The 26,132-nt window shown below is 41.7% G+C and overlaps 1 protein-coding gene and 1 long non-coding RNA gene across 8 annotated transcripts in view; one reads left to right on the top strand and one right to left on the bottom strand.

The window, feature by feature from the left end:
- FSIP1 (fibrous sheath interacting protein 1) overlaps positions 1-26,132 on the bottom strand; it is a 100,526-nt gene that overhangs the window by 28,044 nt on the left and 46,350 nt on the right. The gene's annotated exons all lie outside the window — the stretch shown is intronic.
- Positions 13,342-26,132, top strand: part of LOC143830430 (uncharacterized) — an 88,570-nt gene continuing 75,779 nt past the window's right edge. The window contains exon 1 of the long non-coding RNA XR_013228447.1: positions 13,342-13,435. This is a non-coding gene — a long non-coding RNA (uncharacterized LOC143830430). The remainder of the gene's footprint in view (positions 13,436-26,132) is intronic.

The raw sequence follows: 26,132 nt of genomic DNA, 5'->3' as shown, positions 1-26,132 counted from the left end.
AAAAAAAACCCACCCATACATATATCTAGTTTGCATATACTGGCTAGATGCTGCTAGTTATGGAGTGTCATTAGAACTCAATATCTCATTGTTTAGATTCTTCCACAAACTACTGAACGATTTAAATAAAACAGAAATAAAGTTAATTCCTCTTGTGATTTTTGCCTTTGTTAGATGATGGCTTGATTAAAAAGAAATCTGAAATATTTACACTATCTCCACAAAAACAATGACTAAATCCTTTTAACATTATTGTATTGTTTATTCTATTTATTTATATATTCGATTTCTATCCCGCCACTTTCCGTAGACTCGTGGCAGGTTAAATGAAACAAATAAAAGCCCCAATAAAACCCATCCCCTTAAAAGCATAAAACCACAAGAAGACGGCATAGTCCCGCTTCCCCCCCCCCCTACTGCTCAATTGTGACAGAATGGGAGGATTGCATGATGGTACCATGTTGGCCGGAGGAGGGGTCCCAGTTGTTCCTAACTCCAGCCTCAACCAAAGACCTGGCAGAAGAGCTCCATTTCACAGGCCTACAGAATTTGGGCAGCTCCATGAGGGCCCTCAGCTCTTCTTTAGGGCCAGGGATCCTCAGTCGGTTGGTGTTATTTTATCAGAGTGCTCTCTGGGGAGCATGTTCAGATAGGCCATACATGGTCAGGGTCCTCCATACCTCAAGGACTGCTACTTGCCTCGATTCCCCAAAGAGCGACATGCTCTATCAACTCCAGCAAACTGGTGAACTCTGGCCTCAAAGAAATGTGTCTGGCCTCAACCAGAGCCAGAGCTTTTTTATATGTGGCCCCTATCTGAGAGAATAAGCTCCCCAATGAGAACAAGGCCCTGTCGGAACTCAATCAGTTCCAGAGGGGCTATAGAATGAAGCTCTTCCACCAGGCTTTTTGGGTGAGGCCAGTGACAGGGACCTCCCCTTATCCTGGTCCCATTGCCAGGCAACTCTGACACCCAAAACACCCCTAGACTAAGGCTTCTGTTAACTGTTATTGTTGGCTCTGATTGATGTTGACTGCTTATGACTTGTTTATGTTTTTTTTTTCATTTTCCAATTGTTGCAAATGTTTCCATGTATTCTCTCATTCCCACTGTTCTAAGTACACCATCCTGAGATGTCACAGTGAGGGGTGGTATATAAATTGAATGAATGAACAAACAAACAAATGAATTAATAAGAGGTGGTTCCTAAGATATGTAGAGCCCAGACCGCATAAGGTTAAAACCAGAAATTGGATCTGGAACTTGACTGGGACCCAATGCAGCTGCTGCAGGACAAGTCTTATATGGGCTCTCCATGGTGTTAGAACTTAAATACTGTTGTAGAATACCTGAAGCATTTATATACATTAGGCAGTATCCTATCATTCATGTGCATTTCCTCATGTGGATTTCCATTGAAAGATCATTTGTGAAAAGATTATTTGTGGGGTCATAGGATTCATGCAGACAAACAGACATGAGGATCAGTAGGCTAGAGTGAGGAGGGGCAAGCAGATGAAATTGCCCTTCGACTCATCAAGTGGATGAAAAGCAGCATATTCTAGCCCAAGGGTGGCCAAACTGTAGCTTTCCTGATGGCCATGGACTACAATTCCCATAAGCCCCTGTCCCATTTTATTCTCACAACAATTCTGTGAGATAGATTAAACCAGCCTTTCTCAACATTTTTACACTTGAGACAACCCTGAAACATTTTTCAGGCTTCAAGAAACCCCAGAAGTGGCACAATCATGCAAAATATGGTTGGGAAGCATAGTTGTGTTCACAGCCACTGGGGGCCCCTCCCCTTCTCTCCCTCAATGGCTATCATTGGCCATTTTGAGAGGGAAGGGTGGGTCAACAGGACCATATATGGCCATATCACCTGATAAATGTTTAACAATTTTAAAAACATATATAATAATTAATGAACTCCCACCCATTCAGGAAACCCTTCCAGGGCCATCAAGAAACCCTGGTTTCATGAAATCCTGGCTGAGAAAGCCTGGGTTAGACTGAAAGTTTGTGACTGGCTCAAGGCTGCCCAGGAGCAGGTTCAACAGCAGAGTACAAATTTGAACCTGGGTCTCCCAGATCCTAGCTTAACATTCTACCCACTATACCACCCTGGCTCTTACTCGCCTCACTATTTAGCAAACAACCCCTAGACTGCAGATAACTTCTAAGCCCTAGTGATCTTTGTGTTTCAACTGATAAGATAGGTCAGCTGTACCCTAGTTTACAAGCTACGCCGGGTAGTAGTAAGTCACAGAATAGTGAGTCCTTTCTCTTTACGCATGCTATTCATACACTTACTTTCTTGGAGTCGGGTTATGAGGGGTCAGAGAGGACAAGCACAATGCCCTGGATCTAAATGTCCTTCTCACTGACTCAAGCTGCCTATCCCTCAGTCATGCCACCAAGCAGTTGATTAAAGGACCTTTCACTAAGCATAATCCCAAATGTTCCTTCTACAATTCTCACTTGCTTGAAGTACCAGACCAAAAAAATGGGGAAACAGTCATCTTAAGGAGCTCTGTTCCACAAAGCCATAAAAAGAATGCAAATATTGAAGTAAAACATCAAAACAATTGCTTGAGAGTATGCATTAAAAGTCACAAAGAACTAGGCCATACATGTAATAGCATATTGCTGCTTCTTTTGCTAATTTCACAATGTTTTGTAGGGAAGTCATATCTTGTATGCTTCTCAAAGCTGCTTGCACCTGAAAAACATTAGAGTGCAATAGAAGCATACCATGATAACCCTCAGGGAATATTAGAAAGACTTCCAGGGAAAAACTGAGCCACACTGTGCTTCTTGTTAGAAATGTAGCAAGTAGGGCTTAAAGAAGCAGATGAGAAAATACAGTATTACAGAAAGTCAAAGGTAAAGCTATATATAATTTCCCAAATGAATATTCCTGTATTATCTGACTACATAGCTATATTTATACACACCAGTAAACAGTGTATATATCAATTTTATTGAATCGTTGAAATGAACTTCATAATAGGATATGCACCTAATAGGATATACACCTAATATGCACCCAGTACTCATGTCTATAAAGCTCTATATACAACATCATACACATTCTATTTAGAAACGTTTCATATTCATTTGAAAACCAGTCCCACACACCAGTTACAGTATCACACCGTAAAGTCATTTGCCTCTCGAATATCTACAATGGCGATGGAAATATTTTGTTTTTCTCTTTATAAAGAAAGAAGGGACAAAATTAGGATTTCAGTTGTTTTTGTGTCTGCCAAGGGCTCTTGTGCTTAATTTATTTTTATTGGAAATGAGTGGAGCCAAAGTAGCACTATCTCTGCTTCCAGTGCCCGCCTTCACACCCGCCTCCTTCTCCCTTCTCCCAGGGATGGGGCTTTTTTTTAAGCCAAACTGCCTGGAGGAATGAATAGGTGTTAAATTGTCCAGCCAGAGCAAAAAAAAAATTCCCCCCCACCAGTTAACACACAAAGCATGCCTCTCTCTAACCACCCCCACAAAAAAATTGAGAACAAGATTACTTTATTAAAGCTTCAAGGCTCATAAATCCAAAGGGGAGTGCAGTAAAATAAGTACCATGCATCTATGATTAGGTGCATAGGCATAGCAATGGAGAAGTTTAATTTTAAAAAATTCCTTGCATTGCAGGCCCCTTAAACCATGGAGAGAGGTGATTGGCTGCCTGGCTTAATTGACAGCGGAAGAGAGTCACGTCTATAGCGTGTTCCTCTCCTCTACCATTTCAAGCAGGCGTGCGGAGTGATTAGAAGTGAGAAGACAGCAGAGGGAAGCGAGAAACCCAGGAGGTGCAAAATGGCTGGAGACACAATTTTTTATAGTATTATGCCATGGCGCTGGCATAACGCTATTTTTTCGATGTGCAAAATGGCCCTGACTCTTGAAATATTATACCCTGAAACTCTTGCTATCCTTTAATGTGCTATTGGGCTCAAATCTAGCACCTGCCAGAGTAGTTGTAAAGACAAAGCATTTCTAGACAGTTGTGCACGTAAACCCTGGATTACTGGCCTCCAAGTAGAAAGCAACTCACCTGATGTTCAGCCATTCCAAAGAAGAAGAATTGTTTTTTATACCCTGCTTTTCACTACCCAAAGGAGTTTTAAAGTGGCTTACGATCACCTTCCCTTCCCCAGTATTCAAAATACTATTATTTCTTGCCAAAATAACCGGAATACATTAAATAATGAGCTGTACCCAACAACTATAAGTGACACTCTACTCCCAGATGAGTCTCAGTCCCCTCTCTTGCTATAGCTCACTGTCTTCCCAAGAACCAAGTCTGAGTTCAGTGGCATCTTTAAGACTAAGAAAGTTTCATTCAGGTTATAAGCTTTTGTGTGCAAACACACTTCTTCAGATAAATATCTGTTGGTCTTAAAAGGTGCCACTGGAATCAAACTTCGCTCCGCAACTGAAGACCAACATGACTACCCATTTGAATCTGTACTCCCAAGAAGTTCAAGGGCTCCTCAGTACCAGCCATGTGCATGATGTGAGGTCTTTGCAGTGGGAGAAGGAATTAGCAAAAATGCCACATTCCTCTTTAACCAGCAAAAAGTAAGTGCTGGATATAACATACTGTTTAAAAATAACTAGTGTTAGGACTGCCACCAAATATGGTCAAAGAACTGTTGTCCACAGGGTTTTTTGGTGGACGGAGGCACTTCTTTCTAAAAAGTAATGATAAAAATAGTGGGAGTCTCCCAGCCTGAATGCCAAAAATGAGCAACAGGGCATTTGTGACTGAAGTCAAACTTTTGCATTTTTTGGCTACCTTATCCTCAAAAATCTCATCCAGACAAGTTTTAAACCTACAGCAAACAATTTTTATCTCATTTCTCTCTGTGTGTCTGTCTGTCTCTGAGTTTTTATGGATGGAAGACACAGTTGTTTAAAAAAAAACTCTTCAGGTTAAAGGCTTAGTAATATTTTGCTAAAATAAATAGCTGGGGATTTCTATTCTTTTCCTTCTGTGGCTACTGAAATTCCTAAAAATTATACACACCTTGCTGAGCACAGCTGCAATTTGACATTCCCCACGTTAACTTACCAATACCTTCTGTCAAGCCCTGGAGGAAACATTCTCACAGAGCTTGTGAAGGAATTCACATTCATTGCTAACTGTGTCTTTGACCTCTGGTAAACCAAGCTCTTCAGTTCTGCAAAACTAGCCCCTCCCTCCCCCCAGTTCACACACAGACATCTACAAAGCATTTTGGATACTGCGACTGTATCACAGCTTTCTACAAAATAATCCCCTCCATTGCAGATTATGAAAAGAATACCCTTGTGCAAATTTAGGATTAGATGATTTTACTGACTGGCAACTAAAGACTTCTCTGTCCTTGGTTTGGGTTTTACTATAAATTCCAGGCCATAAATTAGGATTACGCCAGTGAATGTGGGCTGTAATGCAGTCCCCCCCACCCCCAATTCAGACAAGGAGGTGGGTGGGATTAATGCAGAATAAGTGAAAACGAAAATCTTTAGACTTAAAATTGTGGACACTCTCAAACTGTTCAAATTGTTTCATACAATTTTAATGGGTTTTCACCTTTTCCTTCCCTGAATTGACCAGCATTGGCTGGGTGGTAGATTCTAATCCTCTTTCCTGCTCATTACCTTTGTTCCCACAAAATGCAATCATCTTGAGTCTTTTGATCATCCAATTCTGCCTAAGCAGTCCATTGTACAAAGCCATTGGTTAGATTCTGCAGTTACTCTGTAGACCAGGGGTTGCTACTTAAATGTTTGTGTGTTTATGAAGACATACTGACTTCAAAGTAGACACTTCTGCTAATTCTCTCCATGAGAGAACTTTTAGTGAGAAATAAAATTATTAAGTAATTGCTGTTTACTGTGAACTCCAAAGGACCTACCTACAGAGGAGGCTGATGCTCAGTTCCTGTGTGACCTCTGGGGCTTCTCCAAGAGCTGACTAATTCTGCTGCATCATTGCATTGGGAGGGACTGAATGTGTCAGTCGCTTAGTGAAGTACAGATGAAACTTGCCCTTGCAAGCTGCCATCAGTTGCATCTCTGCATGAATCACTGTTCTGAAATTGCCTCCTTCTAAAATCAGAAAGTATCCTTAGACAATAACTCATCCAAAAATACAGGGCTCCTCATTCTTGCACATCCAGTATGCCTCCAGTTCTAATTCAGAAAAAAAAATGGTCTCAGAAGTCTGGGAAACATGGATTTATAGTATTCATAAGCAATTTATTTTCCCAGAAAGAATGTATTTTTCATATTAAGGATATAGATAATGATATGAACTCCTTATATAAAAACTATTCAGCAAGGTTGGAACTCCCTCAAGAAAACCCATGTTCAGGGAAACTCCTGAAGATTTGGGCATGAGATCTGCACTGAGACATGGCACAGAGGGAAGGATTTTTAATACCACCCATGCTATTTTTCCTTCCTCAAATGACATTCAGAACTGCTATGTGCCTCTCTGAAAGAAATAGAGGCAACCAATGTGGGTCCTCCAGAGGGGGCCCGAATCAAAACTGGGGGGACAGTCTTGTTAACTGTTATTTATATTTAATGCACGAGACACAGTCATGGGTTTTTCAACAACTCATTTTAGTTGCTTTTCTAGAATTAGAGGACTTCTTTTGCTATGTCTTGTGAGCAAATTCCTTCTGCATAACAGGACCTAAGAGGTAAAGTGGCAGCACAGCACTGAAGAATATAACAACATAAGAAAAGGCTTGTTGGATCAGACCAATGGTACATCCAGTCCACCATCCTGTCTCACATGGTAGCTAATGCGTTCTCTTGATGGCCAACAACAGCACTGATAAAGCTGTTCTGACCGAGCAGTAGTATTAGGGCTCTCTCGGCCTCACCTACCCCACAGTGTCTGCAAGCTGCTTTGAGGCTCCTAGTAGAGAAAAGTGGCAAATAAAAACCAACTCTTCTTTAACTAGCTTCCAAGCATCCTCTGAAGATTTTACTGTCTTTCCCTTCAGCTTTCTTTTTACTATTCTCCTCATTTTCGATTAGTTCCCTCTTTTGAAATCCAATGTTACAGTTTGGTACTTTAGAGGTAACATTCCATTGACCTGAATGCTACACTTAAAAGCATTGTGATCACTGTTCCCAACAGCTCTAAAAACTTCCAACAGCTCCCAGCTCCATGGGCAGCATGTGGGTGGGTGGTGCACAAAGCATCAGCCTGGGCAGTCTCTCATCAGGTCATGAGACTCACTCAGAATCAAATCCAGGATCACTACCCCACTGTCTGGCTTTGTAACCAACTGTTCCAGTACACAGGCATTTATGATGCCTAGAAATCTCTTTTCTACTGCATGACTTGAACACCCAGTCAATGTGAGGGTAGTTGAAGTCTCCCAGTATAATAACTCTGATTTAGTAATCTCTCGTATTTCTTTGTCCATATTGAAATCATCCCTCAGGGTTTGAACAGGTGGGCAATAGTTAACTCCCACTTTTAAGTAACACTTAGTGCCTATTATTTCCACCCATATCGCTTCTGTTGGGGAGTTAATTACCCTGATGTATTCTAACTTTTGATTCTATGCCCACTTTGAAGTACAATGCTACACCAACAACAACTTATGCCCAGGAATGACTGTATCCCAGAGACTATATCGAAATTGTCATTGAACACCAAGCACATCAGCTTCCTTACCTTGGCTTGGAAAGTTCTAGCATTATTTTACAGACATCTATAATGTGTTTCCCTCTCTTTAACCCTCTGTCATCTGGAAATAAGTTAAAATTCCAGGAGATCTCCAGGTCTCACTTAGAGGCTGCCAACCTAACCCAAGAGCATAAATATCTAAAGGGCTGCCACCCACTACATGGGGCCTGGAGTTCACCTAGAATCACATGACTTCCTGACTATATTAGACCAGTCTCCTTGGAGAAAATGGCAGCTTCAGAGGGCATCTAAGGTATTATATCCCTGCTGAGCTTCTTCCCCTTCCCAAACAATGTCCATCCCAGGCACCATCCCCCAAATCCACACATTTTCCAAGTTTCAGATAGAAGAAGAAGAAGAGTTGGTTCTTATGTGCTGCTTTTCCCTACCCAAAGGAGGCTCAAAGCGGCTTACAGTCGCCTTCCCATTCCTCTCCCCACAACAGACACTCTGTGGGGTGGGTGAAGCTGAGAGAGCGCTGATATCACTGCTTGGTCAGAAGAGTTTTATCAGTACCGTGGCGAGTCCAAGGTCACCCAGCTGGTTGCATGTGGGGGAGCGCAGAATCGAACCTGGCATGCCAGATTAGAAGTCCGCACTCCTAATTACTACACCAAGCTGGTTCTCCAAGAGAACAAACAACTTGCATTTATGTCAGACAGCAGACAAGCAAGATACACACCCTTTGTCAGAAACTTCCATGCAGCAATTGTTTAATAAGCAGAAAATGCTGGGTGTAACACAAACATTCCTATTACCTCTGAATGATGCATATCTAGTGCATTTATACAGGGTTATCAAGCATAGATATCACCATTATTTTTAAAAAAGGTTAAGGACTGGAGAGAAATTGTTTTCCATTACAGAGATTTGACTTCTGTCTGTTGGTTGATTCAGCATGTAGTGGGAAGAAGGTAGTCTGGTTAGCTTCCACTCAAGGAAAAACCCATGGTGCAGATCCCCATTTTTCTTTTTAAAGGGCCTACAAAAATCACACATAAATCACACATTTGAAAAGAATTAGGTCAGAGATTGAGATATTTCTGTCTAGACTAGTTTCCACACATTTAATTTTCTGATCTGCCCCTTAGCCTGACCTTCCTAAAATGTGGCAAAAGTCACAGGTTGTATTTATCGGGAGCTCGCATGATGTCATTTGTAAAAATATGATGTGATGAAGTATGTTGCCCATGTGCAAATACCTCAGAGATTCATGTTCTTACTGAACATTTATCAAGACATATGGGAATAATTTTGAGTTTGCCTGACTTGTCTGTTTTTAATCAGCTTGACAAAGCACAGTGTACCATTCTAAATGGCAGCCCCCCTCCCCCCCCCAGCAAAAAAAACTGTGAAAGGTGAGAATGATTAATTTGCTCAAAAAATGTAAACCCAGAATGGGGGAAGAAGTGAAGAGTTTATATAGATGCGTTCACTTGATGCAAGATGATAAATAGTTTAAGCACACAAAAAGTGCCTTATGCTGAGTAAGACTATTGAGGTCAGCATTGTTTACTTTGAAAGGGAGTGACTTTCCAGGATCTGACCTCCTATTTGACCATTTTTAACTGGAAATGGTTGGGATTGTAACCTAGGAACTTCTGAATGCAAAGCAGATGCTCTACCACTAAACCACAGTCTCTCCCCCAAAATAGTTTCAGGTGGGTATCCTACATCACTACCAAGGACTCTGTTCTCAGTAACTGTCAAAGCGAGTTTTGACTCATGAGGGCATCTTAAGTGCTACTGGACTTGAATTGTGTTTTCCTAAAATAATTATACTATTTGATTCTGCATACCTTCTAATTAATAAACTATTTAATTTAAAAATAAGTTTTTCAGTAGAATTTTACAGGTTGCAGGAGGCTTAGGCCAATATGACAAAATGTGATCTTAATAGTACTATTTAACATATGAAGTACAATTATCCTTTCCTATTTTTAGTTGCAATTTTCAGTCCCTAGGGAGGAGATTTTTCTGAAATTTGTTTGGGGCACTGTTATAGCTTAATGTTATAAAATAAAATCCTTTATTCTTTTTATTTCCATACTGAATTATTGTTCTGCTATTGCATCTTATCTCAGCAATCATTTTCATCTGGGGCAGAGTCTGCACTTACTTTCTTTATTCCATTGTCAATCCTGTTGAATTCAGATTGCTTTGAACTCCGGTCTTCTTCTCTCCCCCCCTTTCCCATTGAAACAGGAAAGTCTTCTGCATGAGGTTAGGGAGGCTCAGAAGGTGGGGGGGGGGGGGAGCCAAGCCTCTTTCTTTCTTTTCTTGAAGGGGGGGGGGAGGAGCCAGGCAGGGAGCCTCTTTCTTTTCTTGGAGGGGAGGGGGAGAGGATCGAAAAAGGCAGAGGAGGGAGGAAAAATCCAGGACTGACAGAAGTTGAAAGAAATTAGGGGCTTCTCCTTTAAGGCAAGCATGTCACATGACCAGGTGTAGCCTATCAGAGGTTGTCTACCACGGAGCTTTCTTTCCCAAGCTGGATATTGAGGGTTAAAAGCACTCTAAGATATCGCACAATAAAGGTAGGGTCACTCCGGATCTATCCTTCTTGCTGCAGAAGGAAATTTTAAATCGCCCAAAATCCAAACGGAAATCGCATTCTGTGTAGAGGGCAGGGACTGAATCAATCTGGGGTTGGAATAAAACCTCTGTGCAGTTTACACCTAAGTCTAGCATTGTATGATGCATGTTATTTCAATGATTTTTATGCTTTAACTTTTTAACTTTATGAGTTGTGCACAATAATTGTTAATATGATTTATATTTTGTGGATATGTAACCTTTTGACCAAATATCAGCACAGCAGTTGATTGGAGAGTGTATAAAGGGCAGTTGATGGAGACAGAGCAGGGAGCAGCAGAGAAACAACTGGAAGGAGTCTAGGAGGTAGAAAATCTTCAGAAAGAAGAAAGCTATCAAGAGCTGGATGAGTGAGAGGTTGAAGACAAGGCACAATCACCATCATAGAGAAAGCAGGGGAAAGAATACAGCCTGGAAGAAGCTAGAAGACCTGTGGCTGAGTCTGTTTGAGGAGATTGGGGAAAATGCCCCAACAGGACTAGAAGGGAAATCACAGAGCAGTCTCTCTACCACATCAACAAGAAGCTGCCAAGGCAATCAGGACACCATCCATCATTAAGCCTATGAAGTTCTGGTGGGGTGGAGGAGTAGGGGCATCTGGGCTTGTATTTCAGTTGGTAACAGTCCTTTACCAAGGGACAGAGGGGAATGAATGTTGGATCTGCAGTTGTTTAAAAACACATATATTTTCCCATTTAGCTTACATCTTTATTTTCAGGGGACCTAGCCAAAAACATGGTGAGTATTACAAACTTGTAAATGAGACAGGATGACGGAATAACTGGACCTCCGGTCTGATCCAGCAAGTCTCTTCTTATGTTCTCATGCAGTGATAATGATTTTACACTAAAAGATACATGAAAGATATATTTTATTTAGATAAAAGTAAAAATAACTGCCAATTATGAGAACTGTTTCATAGCTAAAACACCTTCAGGATGCTTTCAAGGATGTCAGAGATGCTACACAAGTAGAACATCCATTCTTGAAATAATGCATCAGGATGAACCTAACTTTTTACTGTGACTCCCTGTGTTGCTAATATCAGACCACATGCAGCAGGGTGGTGAGCCATCTGGCTCCTTATCAGGAGCAGTGGATATGAACATTGTGTTTGGGATGTGAAAGAGAAGTCCAGAAATAGAAACTGCAGGACACTTGCAGTTCCTGTTTCTGTTTATCTTCCTTTCCAGTACTACAACTCCCTCAGTATCAAAACAAAGGCCGCTCCATGGTTGGAATAATGTTGAGTTGTTCATAAAAAACCAAGTTTAAAACATTCTGATATAGAATGATTAAGCCAATATTATCACATTACACAGGATTTCACTGGAAAACTTTAGATGACAACAGGCAGCCTTTGTAGAACAACTTAACTCATTGCAGGGGGCATTCATTTATAAGGTACATGCCAATGATTAACTGAATTGCATTTTGGCAGTTTCTAGCCAGATCACCTCAAGGTCCCTGAAATTATTAACTTTTTTAAACTCACAGAGCTACAGAAATGAGGACTGGAGGTTGTTTTATGGGCTGCACATTATTTTTATTTTGTTTTTCAATGAAGCATTATCTTAATGCTAATTAAGAACATAAGAAGATCCCTGCTGGATTAAACCAGTGCTCCATCAATCCAGCAGCTTGTATCACACAGTGGCCAGCAAGTGCAATTTTTGAGCAAATTCTATATTTTAATCATTCTCTGGGTAAAGAGGTATTTCTTTTTTTCCAGTTGTGAATCTACAGCCCACCAGCTTCATTGGATGTTCTCAAGTACCAGTATTTCAGGAGATGGAGAAAAAGTGTTTTTTGTCAACTCTGCCCTTTGCAAGAATTGATAAACCTCTATCATGTCCCCCCTCCCCAGTCATCCCCTTTCTAACCTGAAAAATCTCAGACTATTCAGTCTTTCCTCATAGGGGAGGTGCCTCATCCCCCTAATCATCATGGTTGCCTCTGTATATTTTCCAATGTACTTATTGAGATACAGTGACCAAAACAGTACATAATATTCCAAATGAGGCTGCACCATAGATCTATACAGAGACATTATAATATTGGCTGTTTTGTGTTCAATTCCTTTCCTAATAAACTTAATAATCCCTAACACAGTTTGTCCTTTACACTGTTGCAGAACACAAGAACATAAAAGGTCATGTTGGATCAGGCCAAACAGCTTAACCAGCCACCAATCAGCTTTCAATTTAAATGGCCATCAGCCATTTAAATCCTGCCTTTCACATCCCTTCCAAGGTAAAAGAAGTAAAAGGGACTGCTGGAAAGGCTCACAACCATTCCAGCTTCACAGCAGAGAAGCGCACTTGCCTTACTGTAAAATTGTAATGGCTCCAAGCTGTTCTATGGATGAGCTGTTCAGTTTAAATAACCAGCAGCCATTTAAACCCTCCCTTACACTTCCCCCCCCCCTTCCAAGGGGAGAGAAGCAAAATGGACTGCTGAATTGGCTCTAAACTATTTGAGCCTTACAGTGGTAGGCCTGCCCTGCTCGATGTCTGGAAAGGCTCCAAGCCATTCTGATATTGCTTTGAGCTTCCCTCCCTTTGGAGGTGGGGGATGCAAAAAGGAGTCCTGAAGAGGCTTTGTGCTTCCCTCTGACTTGAAAAAGAAACCCATCTGCATGAGACTGCGAGCGGGCAAGTGGGGGATGGGTGGGAGTAGGGGAGCTGAGACAAGAGGAGACAAGGATCCCTGATTTCATCCTCCAGAATGAAGAGAACTGCCTCCCATGCTGATCTCTCAGCCTCTCCTACCTCACAGAGGCTTAATCAGTGGGCAAGCGAGCGAGTGGGGAGGTGGGGGAGTGAGCATTCGGGGGGGAGCTGAGACAAGCAGAGATGAGACAGCAGCAGCTTCTCACAGAATGAGGCAAATCTCTGCTGCAAGAAGTGTGGATTCTGGAGCACAGTCACTTTAAACCTTTTAAAAACAAATCTTGCAACCAGGAGCTAGGAATTCTTTGAACTGGCTCCCAGCCCATCAGGGACAGACTGCCATGTTACAGCGTTGGAACCATGAGGCAGCAACAAGTTATTTCGGGGAAAGCTGACAGCTGCACGCTTACTCATGCCGACTTTTCGAATATTTCCACTCCATGATATCTTGGGAGAAAGGTAGGGTCACTCTGGATCAATCATGCTTGTTGCAGATGAAAAATTTAAATCGGCCAAAATCAAAATGGAAATTGCATTCAATGTAGACGGCAGGGATTTAATCGGCCTGGGATTGGAATAAAAGTTCCATGTAGATTCAGCCCAGGAGAACTGATGCCTTCCTTCCCTCCTCCTCTTTCTTTCTCTGTCTCTTTCTCTCTTCCATTTTCCTGAAGGTTTCCAGGCCCCCACCTGAAGTTGGCAACCCAGCTCACACCATATGGAGGAGGAGCCAAGAATCAAACTCAGCTCTTGAGATTACAGTCTGCTACTCTTTAACCACTTCACCACACTGGATCTCAAGATTGAGTAGGGTGTGGTGGGGAGGAGAGCCAGAACCCAGAAAGGTCACATTGCAGGTGTCTGTGCTAGTGCCATTGTATTCATGGGTTCAACAGGCTCTGCCTCTGTCAGGTGTATATCTATTTCCAAATAGTATGTACATTCAAGAGCCTCTTGTGGCGCAGAGTGGTAAGGCAGCAGATATGCAGTCTGAAGCTCTGCCCATGAGGCTGGGAGTTTGATCCCAGCAGCTGGCTCAAGGTTGACTCAGTCTTCCATCCTTCCGAGGTCAGTAAAATGAGTACCCAGCTTGCTGGGGGGTAAACAGTAATGACTGGGGAAGCACTGGCAAACCACCCTGTATTGAGTCTGCCAAGAAAACGTTAGAGGGTGTCACCCCAAGGGTCAGACATGCTTGCACAGGGGATACCTTTACCTTTAGGTACATTCAGTAACTGAAGAAGCTGATCCAAAGAATGGATATATGGGGGGGGGGGAATACCTTCATGGGCTACTCTTCTTACCTTAACAGAGCACTCTTAAACAGTGTTAAATCCACTGACTATAAATCTCCATGTCTGAATTTACATGCTGGGTCTCATCACTATGTCTAACTTTAGAACCAATGCCTACATCAATTAACTGGATCTAAGAAAAACTGTATTTTGTTTACGCATATACATCAAACTTATTCAGCAATGTTAGCTAACAGCTCACAGAAAGGACATGGCCCAAGAAATTATCCAGTAGAGTGCCAATATTTTAAAAGGTGGTTTGAGAGCATGGCTTCTTTTACCTTGCCAGATTACTGAGAAAGCTGAGCTATTGGGACAAAGTAATCTCTTACTAGGATCTATATATAAGGGTTCTGGGGCGTTAAAACAGTAGTTCCCATGCCACATCAAAAAGTGTTTTTGAAATTGCCAGGGACTGCAAATCAAGATATGATCTATTGGTCATATAAACCCAATTTATGGTTCTTTGCACCATAGCCAGTATATTACCATTCTGTTAGTTTATATAGATTATAAGATAAAATGGGTAGCAATATTAGAAGAAATGAGCTGTGACTCTCAAAAACTCACACCCTTCCACATATTTTGTTAGCATTGCTGGATTATTGCTCTTTTTACTGTTAATTTATATGAGTTTGTTCACAGGAACTTTAGGGTTCAATACTAATATTCTTGAACATGTATTTTAAAATGGTCAGACCATATTCTGCAATATTTATTTGCATTTTTTTTATTTTCTTCTGTACTACAGTTCATCTGACTGTTAGGGCATAGTCAGTCATGTTGAAATGTTTACTTCTCAAAATCCCTTTTTTGGTTTTCAGCATGTTTATTCTTCAACATTTCCTGAAAGCAAACATTTATCATAGAATGCTGAATATGTTCATAGCTTAAAAATCAAAGCAATGCTTTACAGTGATTATTCAAGTGGCAAACCATTGCTTCAGGGAGTTATTACTGAACAAAACATTTTGAAGGGGCACATTGAAATGAGCGAGGTTAGAGAATACTTTGTGCACATTCTGTTCCAGAAATTATAAGATTAGTGAAAATAATAAGATTAGGGAAAGTTAAAAATCAAGAACAAAACTGCACATTTAGTTTTAACACTAGAGTATTTTTTCTTGCTACTTGCTCTTGTTACAAGCGTTGTTTGAAAGTTATGAAACAGAAACAGCACATAAACTATAATACAAACATCTCGATATACTGATCCTTTCAGCCATTTTTCTCCCTTCTCACCCTTAGACTGAGCCTCTTTTTATTAGCTCTCAGCCAACCCATCATTCTGTTCAGCCCTTTTCCAATAGTTTTACAGACCTAACAATTCAACGTTTAAAGAGAAATACAGCAGAGTGTCATCTCATGTTGTCACCTTACTCCAAACCCCTGGACAATCTCTTGGTAGCCTGGAAGGTCAGATGGCCCTGTAGGCCTAACAGGGTATTTTGCCTAGCCTAGAGTGACATTATCCCAAAACATAACAAACTGGAAAATCATTTTTATGCTTTTATTTAGCTGCAGCAATAGAAAGACACAGGGAGACTAGAGTCCAGAAAGAACCTGTGCCCAAAACAAAGGGTTACATAGAATTCTGTGCTTTTAAACCCCATAGGCTGGCTGCATTCCTGGACCAATGTCATTATTCCCCTCCCTGGTCCACCCTGAAAGTTTCTAGGCTAGCCCTGAAACCTTGTTCTCATCTTATGATGTGGCAAGAACCACCCAGTCTGCACTCATCCTACAGGCTTAAATTAAACAAAGCTTATTTCTCCCTATGACACCTGTTTGTGCTAAGCACTGCTTTATCAGAAATGTAAAGTTGAAGCGACCCTTAATTTTAATAAAAACATTCCCTAGTGTCTACACATTGCACAGCTTAGTACCGGTTCTACAATATTTTACTGGGTGAAAAGTCATAAAGCAGACGGCATTTCTTAATGCAGAGAACAAAAAAATCTCCAATACAGAACGAAGCCAATTTCCAATAAGAAAATGACCCGTAGACATTTGTAATAATTTCCTTCATCACTACTCCATTAGTCTCTGTGAAAGCAGCACTATCAGGGCTGTAACAATTACAAGGTCACCCAGCTGGCTGCATATGAGGGAGCAGGGAATCAGATTAGAATGCCAGATTAGAAACTATCGCACTTAACCACTATATCAACCTGGCTCAGCACCCTCCTGTGGCCCTTTTGTCCCCTCCAGTTGGTGTCCTGGGGTCTCCAGCTCTCCTCCTCTGTTCTCCTTGGCCATTCCCCTCTTCCAATCTCCATTCTCTCTCTTCTCCTTCTCCCTCTCCTCCATCTGGTCTTTCTTCCTCCATCTTCCTCTCCCCCCCCCTTGCTCTGCTCCTACACCACTGTTAGTCATCTGCACTCCTTCCTCCTTGCTTCTGAATCCCACTTGCTTATATCCATCCTATATTTATACCTAATTGCCTCCCTTTTCCCTGCTTCAGTGTTCCTACTCCCAAGGGCTCAAAGACTCAGCATTGGCCATACCCATTTACACACCTGAAGCCTGAGGTTGCTTGCTGCCCACCTTGAGACCAAGGATTCACATGCCTCTCTGTGGTGATGGTGGAGAATCAGCACTGCTTGAAGACTGCCAGTGAGGGGGAGCTCACCACCTTCTTAGGCTCTCAATTCCACTGCCAAATGAATCTGACTGAATTTTTCCCCCTGGTATCTAGCGGATCTCGTATTTCATGTACATTAAAGCCATTGCTGCGGGTCCTATCCTTTGCTGCTAACAGGAACTGCTCTCTGCCCTCCTCCAAGTGACAACCTTTCAAATACTTAAAGACAGCAATCACGCCTGCTCTCAACGTCCTCTCCAGTCTGAACCTTCCCAAGTCCCTCAGCCTTTCCTCATAGGGCTTGGTCCCCAAGCCCTGGATCATTCTTATCCCTGTCCTCTGAACCCTCTCAATTTTGCCCATGGTCTTTTTAAAGTGAGGCCTCCAGAACTGCCCACAGTACTCCATGTGGGGCCTGACCAATGCAATATACAGTGGGACTATGACATCTTATGATTTTGATGTGATGCATCTGTTGATACAGCTCAAGGCTGCATTAGCCTTCTGTACTGCCACATCACAGTCATATTTAGATTACAGCTCACACATACTCCAAAATTACATTCACAACTGTTGGCAGCTTCTTCCCTTTCTGGGGATGACTTGCTTTGTGGCTCCCCAGTAGCTTGAGGTACATTGGGGGGCCCATGTACCTGGCTGGGGCTGGGGCTCCTGGAGTAGGCAGGAGAAGTCCAGGAAACCTGGGAAGGAACGCAGACATAGAAATTTTACCTTTCTAGTATCAACCTAGGCTAGATATCAGGAAAAGAAAATTTCACAGAGAAGTTCAGAAGTGGAATAGGCTGCCTAAGGTGGTGGTGGGCTCCCCCTCACTGGCAGTCTTCAAGAAAAGGTTGGATACACACTTTTCTTGGATGCTTTAGGATGCTTTGGGCTGATCCTGCGTGAGCAGGGGGTGGACTAGATGGCCTGTATGGCCCCTTCCAACTCTATGATTCTATGATTTTATAACCTATGCAGAAGCTTCACTCCTCAGAACACCTGGTAGTCATTTTCTTCTGCATTGTTGTTAGATATAGAATATAAATATTTATGGTTGTTAGATGGCCACTGCTAAGTTAGGATGTTATTTAATGGTCCCTACCTCAAGGAACAGCCTTCCTGAAGGTTCCAAAATGTTGTTGAAATTCTGCAAGGTATATATGGGCTGACTTGTGCCATCATGTTTAAAAGGGCTGCAGAAGAAAGCCCCAAACAGCTGAGCTGGTGGACAGCAGTCTCCCCATTGGCTCAGCTTTGGACTTTCTTGCACAGTCCCATTTAAAGGAACTGCACAAAAGAATCAGAAAATAACTAAGAACCAGAAAACAACTGAGCTAACGGGGAGCAGTCTCCCCATCAGCTCAGCTTGGGGTCTCCTGTGCAGTCCTTTTAAATGCTCCTCAGCTGTTTTACTAGGCTATCTTCTACATTCCCTTTAAACATGCTCTGTTTAAAAGGGACTGCAGAAGAAATATAGTGGAGAACCCCATAGATTCTATTCAATGTAGTGAAGAACCCCATAGATTCTCCTGTAGGATCTACAGCAGTTTGAATAGAATCTATGAAGTTTTCCACTACATTCTGAGCCTGTGGCCAAATAGATATTTTGAAAGATTTATATGAAAACAATACTTGTAGGAAATACTATGATTTGGAATAAATAGAGGAGCAAGACTACTGATGAAAGCTTTTGGGATAAAACAAGTGTAACTGCACACCTTGTTCTGGCTGAGCTCCTTTATGAATAAAAGAACATTCAAGACTGCTTGGTTTAAAGAACTTTATTATACAGCTACTTGCTTGTTCCTTTGTTTTTCCGTGCTCATTTTTGTGGGATTGGCAGGTCTTTGTTTTTGAGCCTCCCAGATGGGCCTGGAGAACTCCTGGAATTATAACTGATCTCCAGAATCAGAATCACACAGTGCTGGAAGAGACTACAAAGTTTAGCCTCCCACCTTCTCAGTGACTTAAAAACACACACTCCTGATATGTGCTCCTCCAATCTCCTCCTAAAAACCTCCAACGGAGATTCCACCATCCTCCAAGTCAGCATATTCCATCTACGAACAGCCCGAACCATGAGAAAATCTTTCTAATACTTAAATGGAACCATGTTTCCCATAATTTGAGCCAACTGCTCCTAGTCCTTGTCTCTAAAGATGCAGTAAACTAGTTGGCCCCCTCTTCAACATGTCTATCTTTTATCTAATTAAGCACAATTATCCTTTCCCTCCTCTTTTCCAAACTACACATACCCAGCTCTCTCAACCTCTCCTTGTAAGGAATGGATTCCAACCACTCAACCATCCTAGTAGCCCTTCTTTAAACATGTTCCAACTTGTCAATATCCTTGGAGAAAATGGCTGCCTTGAAGGGTCGACTTTATGGCATTATATACCCTGCTAAGATCTCCAAAGCACATCCTCCCAACCATCACCTCCAAATTTCCATGAATTTCTCAACCAGAATTGGCAACCCTACCCAGTGCCCTTTCTGCTTTTACAACTGGATCAACATATTCTTCTTTGTAAGTAAGGGAATCAGACTTGGGTTGAAATCTATTGGTCTCCTGCAACTGAGAAAGTGAAAAATGACAGAAATCATCCTTGTAGAAATATGTTAACTACCTGTCTTAGACTGAACATTTTAGAAAAGTTTGCTGAATTTATTAAATGAAATTAAATGAAAAATTGATAATCCCACCTATGAAATACATATTAATCAATTGGAGACCTATCTGTCTGATGTTGATAATGATTTTTTTTTCATGATAAGACACGTTCCCAGGATTCTTTTCTCTCCCACCTACAAGACTAAGGACAGGTCAACCATGAAAGAACAGCCCTGATTTAACTGAATCATCCTGTACCTGGCCAAAAGCCATGTTTCAGGTTAGCTGACAAACACTAAGCAACTATGAGATTTTAGGAATGGGACTGACATACAAGTTATTTCAACAGAAACGTTTAAGCACTCTCTACCTCATACACTCATACTACTATCTTATATTCTCTAATGATACTTATTCAGAAAAATAGGAGGAAGGTTTCCAGTTAAGTTCCTGAACATACATAATAATCATTGTAACATACTATTTTCTAGATACTCTCTAGAGTTACAGGTTCAAAAACTCTACTAACATAATTGAATGCCAACTATATAAATGTTTACATTTTGTCTCCACTAGCAAACAGGACTACACTGCTAAAGAAATCCATGACTTTATTTCTGGACAAATGTAATCAGAATGAAGGGAAGAAAACCTAAGTGCCATGTTTTCTCCCATGAACAAATTCTGGAACATGATTTAGATTTGTCCAGTGCAAAAAACTGCTGTCCATGGCTTTGCAGGGCTTTCAAAGTGCTTTGTCAATAGAAAATCTTGAACAGTCTAAACCTGCTTTCCATTAATTTTCACAGATTATAGTTTTTAAAACAATAGCTTTATTTGTTTCTACGCAGGAATGCATAGGCTCTAGCATAATCCTCTGAAAAAGCAACTTACATTCCAAAATGCATTTCATTTTATACTGGTTTTGTTCAGAATACTCAAACTTTGCCAGTGAAGACAAAAGAAGTATTTCATCAATCATGTCTTGAATTACAATGTACAGCTTAATCCCATCAAATCTCATGGTAAAAACTGTTGAAAATAAAATGAAGCAAATGTAACCTTGGCCTCCTGCATCCAGTCTAAGAACTAGATACTAAGATTCCATAAAGTGTAAGGCATAAGAATGTATGCTGATAATATAATTAGCTGTTACAAATAAAACCTGGGCGGATTATGCTTTTCTCAGAATGCTATTATGGAGAATGTGCTGTGCAAAAATAATGACTCTTCTGTTTGCACTGCAGCTAAACAGCTTCAATTTACTTTTTACCAATTTGAATAGAGAGAAAGGCCAGCATTTCAAATTGTGGCCTTCTAAACATAATTAGTCTGAATTATGCCTGTTTCACTCTGCAGTACAGGCAGCCTGGTTACTGGCAAGAGGGATAAGGCTGTATCGAGCCCATCTCATTGCTTAATTTATATGGTAATTGCAATTCTATGGACAGAATGAAGAGCATCTGCCAAAACCAAAGGCCTCCTAATAATAAAACTGACATGTGCTGTGCTATCACTGAAGTGCTGACTAAGAAACTTCTTTTGTCTCTTCCTGCAGCCATGAAATGGGGTTCGTGTTATTACTAGGCGGGTATTTTAACAGCCTTGCATAGACAGCAATTATGTAACATACGTACAAAACAACAGCGTTTCACATCACTTAATAATAAATCCTTGAGCTCCCCTTAGCTCCAGCTCTCTCACTGGCTGGATTTTATGGTCTGGTAGCTCCATCTGACCTTCAGAATACTAGAGCACACCCACCACAAAAGCAACAGAAAAAAATCATTAGAAACAACTGATTTGCATGGCCATTTGATCTACTGAATAAATCGGAGAGGGAGAATAAGGATCATTTAATGAAATAAACTGCTCAATCTTTTTATCCACCATGCACCTGTAGTAAGTCACATCTCTAAACATATTAATTTATACATCAGGAGAGTATTCATTTAAGCACCTGTTTGCTCTAATGGTTCTTTCAGAAGCAGAAGCATTAATACCTGTGCATACAGTAAGTCTGTCAACAAGGGCTTCCTCATTAATTTTAGTACAGGACAATTACTTTACACGCACAGAGTTTTCCCTTATTGAAGTTAATGGGGAACCTCACCTACATAGGAACTGCACACCAGAACACATTCAAAGCTTCTCAGTGGTGTGTGTGTGTGTTTGTGTGGGCAATTCCCCACCAGCGGTGTCACTGGTGCATTGCGGGGGGGGGGTGTCTCCCATTGTTAGCAGGCACCTGGAAAGCCTAATAACGGTGGAGGGGAGAATAATGTTACAAGTAGGGTTGGGCGCTTTGGGGCCTGAAGCGGCCTTTCGCTCCTGACACAGCCAGTGCAATACCGCAGGGGGGGGGGAGGCACGGGCATCGGCGCCTGCCAGCATGCCAATGCCCGTACCTTCCCTCCCCCCCACGGTACGGCGCTGACTGCATCGGGAGCGAATGGCCGCTTCAGGCCCCAAAGCGCCCAACCCTAGTTACAAGTTAATTTGAGTGTGCCTGGCTAGGCCATGTTGGCCCCCCGAGCGCTTAAAGGAACGTGTTCCCTTAAAGCAGGACAGCAGTAGCCTAATGTGTGCCAGGCCTAGCGGCGACATAATATGGAAGTGGGGATTAGCCCCATTTAGGAAATGTGTGAGAGGGAGGGAGAGTAAATTTAGATATCAAGACCATATCTGCATGATTAATCTGCCCCTGGACGGCCTCTGGTTGTTGGTGGGTTCTAGAGCCCACTCCACATGACATTGCCTGCATCTTGAGGCTGTCCAGGGGCTGGCTCACATTTTGTCCAGATTTGCCTCGGGATGAGAGAAATCGCAAAAAGTGGATTTGCCACTTTTTATCTAACATTCCATCGGTGAGCAACCAGTGAGCAACCAGAGGCAAGCCCATAAGGAGGATGAAATGTGCGATAGTCTCTGCAGCATTGTCCCGCCCTCACACCCGCCCTCCCCTCTCCATTTCATGCTCTGAGTAATATTTTTTAATGGCACGGCCCACATTGCAGCACAACTGCAAAGCTACGTTGTCAAAGGTCAAATAAAATCTTCCACAAAGTTGATGGAAAAGGAGGTGAAATAATATTTTCTTAATTATTGTTCTGTAAAGAGAAGCTTAGTGTATCAGACTGTTTCGTAACAGAAGGCCCAGAAACATGTTCTTGTTCTTGACTGTATCCTGCCAAGGCTGATAAGTTCTATTCCTAAGGCCAGTGAAGTAACTGGAATTGTTGATATTAAACCATTGAAGTCAGAGTGACTTAGCATAATGGCAGTGGGTTGGTCCTGTGGGATGTGCAAGGGGTGGAGACCCCAGGTTATTGGTTTGACCCAAAGGACATCATCTTTCCCTGTCTTCAATAGAATATTATAAAGTCTCATGCAACTCTTCTGTACACAGATCTGGGAAATTTGGGATATGCCCCTGTGTCTGTATTTCTGCTGCAGTAGAAATATAAAAGGTTCTTCTCTCAGTGTGATTTTTAGGGTGGGAAAGGGACCGAATTTAGCTACTTGGCTATCACGTTTTTTGGGGAAGTAAGCAAGCAAAAACAATCCTGTTTCTGTTTTCTGGAGGTGGGAAATGAGCTGGGGAAGATGGGGGGGGGGTGTTCAAGCAGCCTTCTCTCGATCATACAGGGGTCTGAACACTTTGTTTTTAAGCCAACCATTTAAATAAAATTATTTTTTGGTCTCCAGGGACTATATTCAGCATCTCAGAAATCTACCCAGACATAAATAAAGTCCAAAAGAACATGAACCCCCCCAAAGTGGGAGGGGAATGCTATACGGTTTTGGCATTTCTCCACAGGCAGTGTTGATTTTCATTTAAAATTCATCTGTGTTGTGCCATTATTGCATAGCAATGCAGAAATGTTTTTTTTTAATTAATTTCAGGGTTCGAATGTTTTTTTTTAAATTAATTTCGGGGTTCAAATATATCCAGGATTTTCTTGGGATTTTATTTTGTTTTCCTGAGAAAACCCAAGTACATTTGGAAAACTGAAATATTTTCAGCTAGATCCAAATGCACACTCATAGAATAAACACACACATTAAAAACAAGAGTAACGATGAACAAATCAAGGATAAAAAACATAATGTCTTGCATTTTCTTTAAATGCAACATAGTGCAGAATCCATGCAAGTCTGTGCTTTAGAACAGCGGCCCCCAACCTTTTTAAGGCTGGGGACCACCTGCGGGGGTGGAGGGAAAGGGCAGCCCGGGTGCCGTGCACGCACGGCAAACACGCATGCGTGGAGCTGCTGCGCATGCGCGTTTGCGCCTGCCGGAGTGCCGCTTTGGTGATCACTTCATTTGCGCCCCGGCGAGCTTCTCGCTGTGGGGAGGGGGGAAGAGGCAGGTGCAGCCGCTAACAGTCTGCTGCCGAGGCTTTTGCGGCCCAGTACCGGGCCACAGCCCGGGGGTTGACAACCCCCGCTTTAGAACATGTCAGCCCTACTGAGAATGTTAACATAGAGAAGAAATTACTTGAAAGGGAATTATTTGGGCTGATTCTGCGTTGAGCAGGGGATTGGACTAGATGGCCTGTATGGCCGCTTCTATGATTCTATGATTCTATTCTATATTTCTCACTTTAAGTCATTATTCCCTCATGGACTTAATCTTAACTCTGACCTCACACTATTTTTGTGCACAGATCTAATTAGATATGAGTTGAATTATAAAGACATGTTTAAGGGGATTCTTTGAATTTAATACATGACAAAGATAAAAATATCATTATTTCACTAAAGTACATTTCTGAAACAAGTTGAATCTTCAAAAACTTAGTCATACATTTATGATGACTTTGATTATATGTGATATACCCTCTTGGGTTGCAGAGAGACGGTAGCAATAGTAGAGAGAGTATCCAACCATCATCAGCTCATATGTGGAGTCTTACAGGAAGCAGTCCTTTCTCCTATTTTATTTAACACCTTCATGTGCCCTCTTGCTTAGCTGGTGTGGAAGCTTGGGCTGGGTTTCCATCAATATGCACAATACACCCAGCTCTTCCTCCTGATGGATGACCGCCCTGATTCCCCCCCCCCAAAAAAAACCCCTTAGCCAGATGCCTGGAAGCAATAATGATGTGGCTCAAGCAGAGTCATCTGAAGCTCAACCCTTCAAAGATGGAAGTCCTGTGGCTGGGTAGGGAGGGACCAAGCGAGGAAGTGCGCTTACCCAACCTGAACGGAGAGTGTCTAGCAATAGCCCACTCTGCCAGAAACTTGGGGGGTGATCCTCGACGCCTCCCTCTCTATGGAGGCACAGGTCATGAGAGCAGCATGGCAGGCATTCTACCTTCTACCCCAAGCCTAGCTACTAGCGCCCTACTTGGCACCAGAACACCTAGCCACAGTGATCCATGTGACGGTTCCCTCTAGACTGGACTTCTGCAACTCGTTCTACGGAGGCTTATTCTTACCTTGATCCAAAAACTACAATTGGTTCAGAACACTGCAGCCAGGATTCTCACCAATACACCATGGAGATCCTATATGCGGCCTATACTTCAACAACTCAGCTGGCTCCCAACTGAATTCTGGATCAGGCTTAAAGTTTTGGTTCTTACCTTTAAGGCCATATGTGGTCTGGACCCAGTGTACCTGAGAGACCGTCTCTCTGCTTATATCCCCTAAAGAGCATTACACTCTACCAATGCCAACTGGTTGATGATCCTTGGTCCCAAAGAAGCACATCTCAACAAGGGCCAGATCTTTTTCTGTCCTGGCCCCCACCTGGTGGAATGAACTCACTGAAGAGATCCGTGCCCTTCCTGAACTCCCAAAATTTCGCAGGGCCTGCAAAAGGGAGCTCCTCTACCAGGCATTTGCCTGAGACCAACCAACCCAATAAATTCCACAGGTCCCCCCCTTAGACACCTCCTCTGTGGCCTAAACCAGTCTGACCTCTCTGGGGTTTTCTATCTAAGTTATCATTTCTGTTATATTATTGTTGATCAAAACCACTGAAAATATGTCAATTTAAAACCACTATTGGATTATTGTTGATGTTATTTCTGACTATGTTATATGTTTAGGTCATTCCATGTACTTCCCCATGATGTTATATTTATTCATTCATTTATTTATAATATAATTTATATGTAAACCACCCTGAGCCATATGGGAGGGCGGTATAAAAATCTAAGAAATAAAAAAAAATAAAAATAAAAAAATCCAGTTCATGATTGTTTTAAAACTACTATAAATGAACCTTTGATGGGACTATATGTTGAAGAGCTTTAGAAAAAGTAGGCTTTTGCCTTTCATATTTTTGTTTCACAGCCTTTCATATTTTTGTTTAGCATTTTTGCCAAGGTATCTAACTTATTTCTCCATGTACTTTCCTTTGTATGCTTGACTTTATTGCATTTAGCTTCAATTGAATGTCTCTTTATTGTTATACAGGACAGAATAATTAGTACTAGGATTATAGCTCCTTTTGAAAGCTATTATAAAAAGAATGTATGTAGGTTTAATTTATTTACTTATTATTGCACATTATACTAGGATACATTATCTTTGGTACTTTGTTACTTAAGCTTACTATTTTTCATTCAGACTTGTCACTGAAGAAATTTATATCTGAAAGTGTTTATAGAACCGGGAAGTCCTCTGATAAATCTTCTACCACTTTCCCTG

Source organism: Paroedura picta, chromosome 2 (genome assembly GCF_049243985.1).
Source record: "Paroedura picta isolate Pp20150507F chromosome 2, Ppicta_v3.0, whole genome shotgun sequence".
In the NCBI taxonomy this organism is placed as follows: domain Eukaryota; kingdom Metazoa; phylum Chordata; class Lepidosauria; order Squamata; family Gekkonidae; genus Paroedura; species Paroedura picta.
This window is presented reverse-complemented; position numbering and strand designations above follow the sequence as displayed.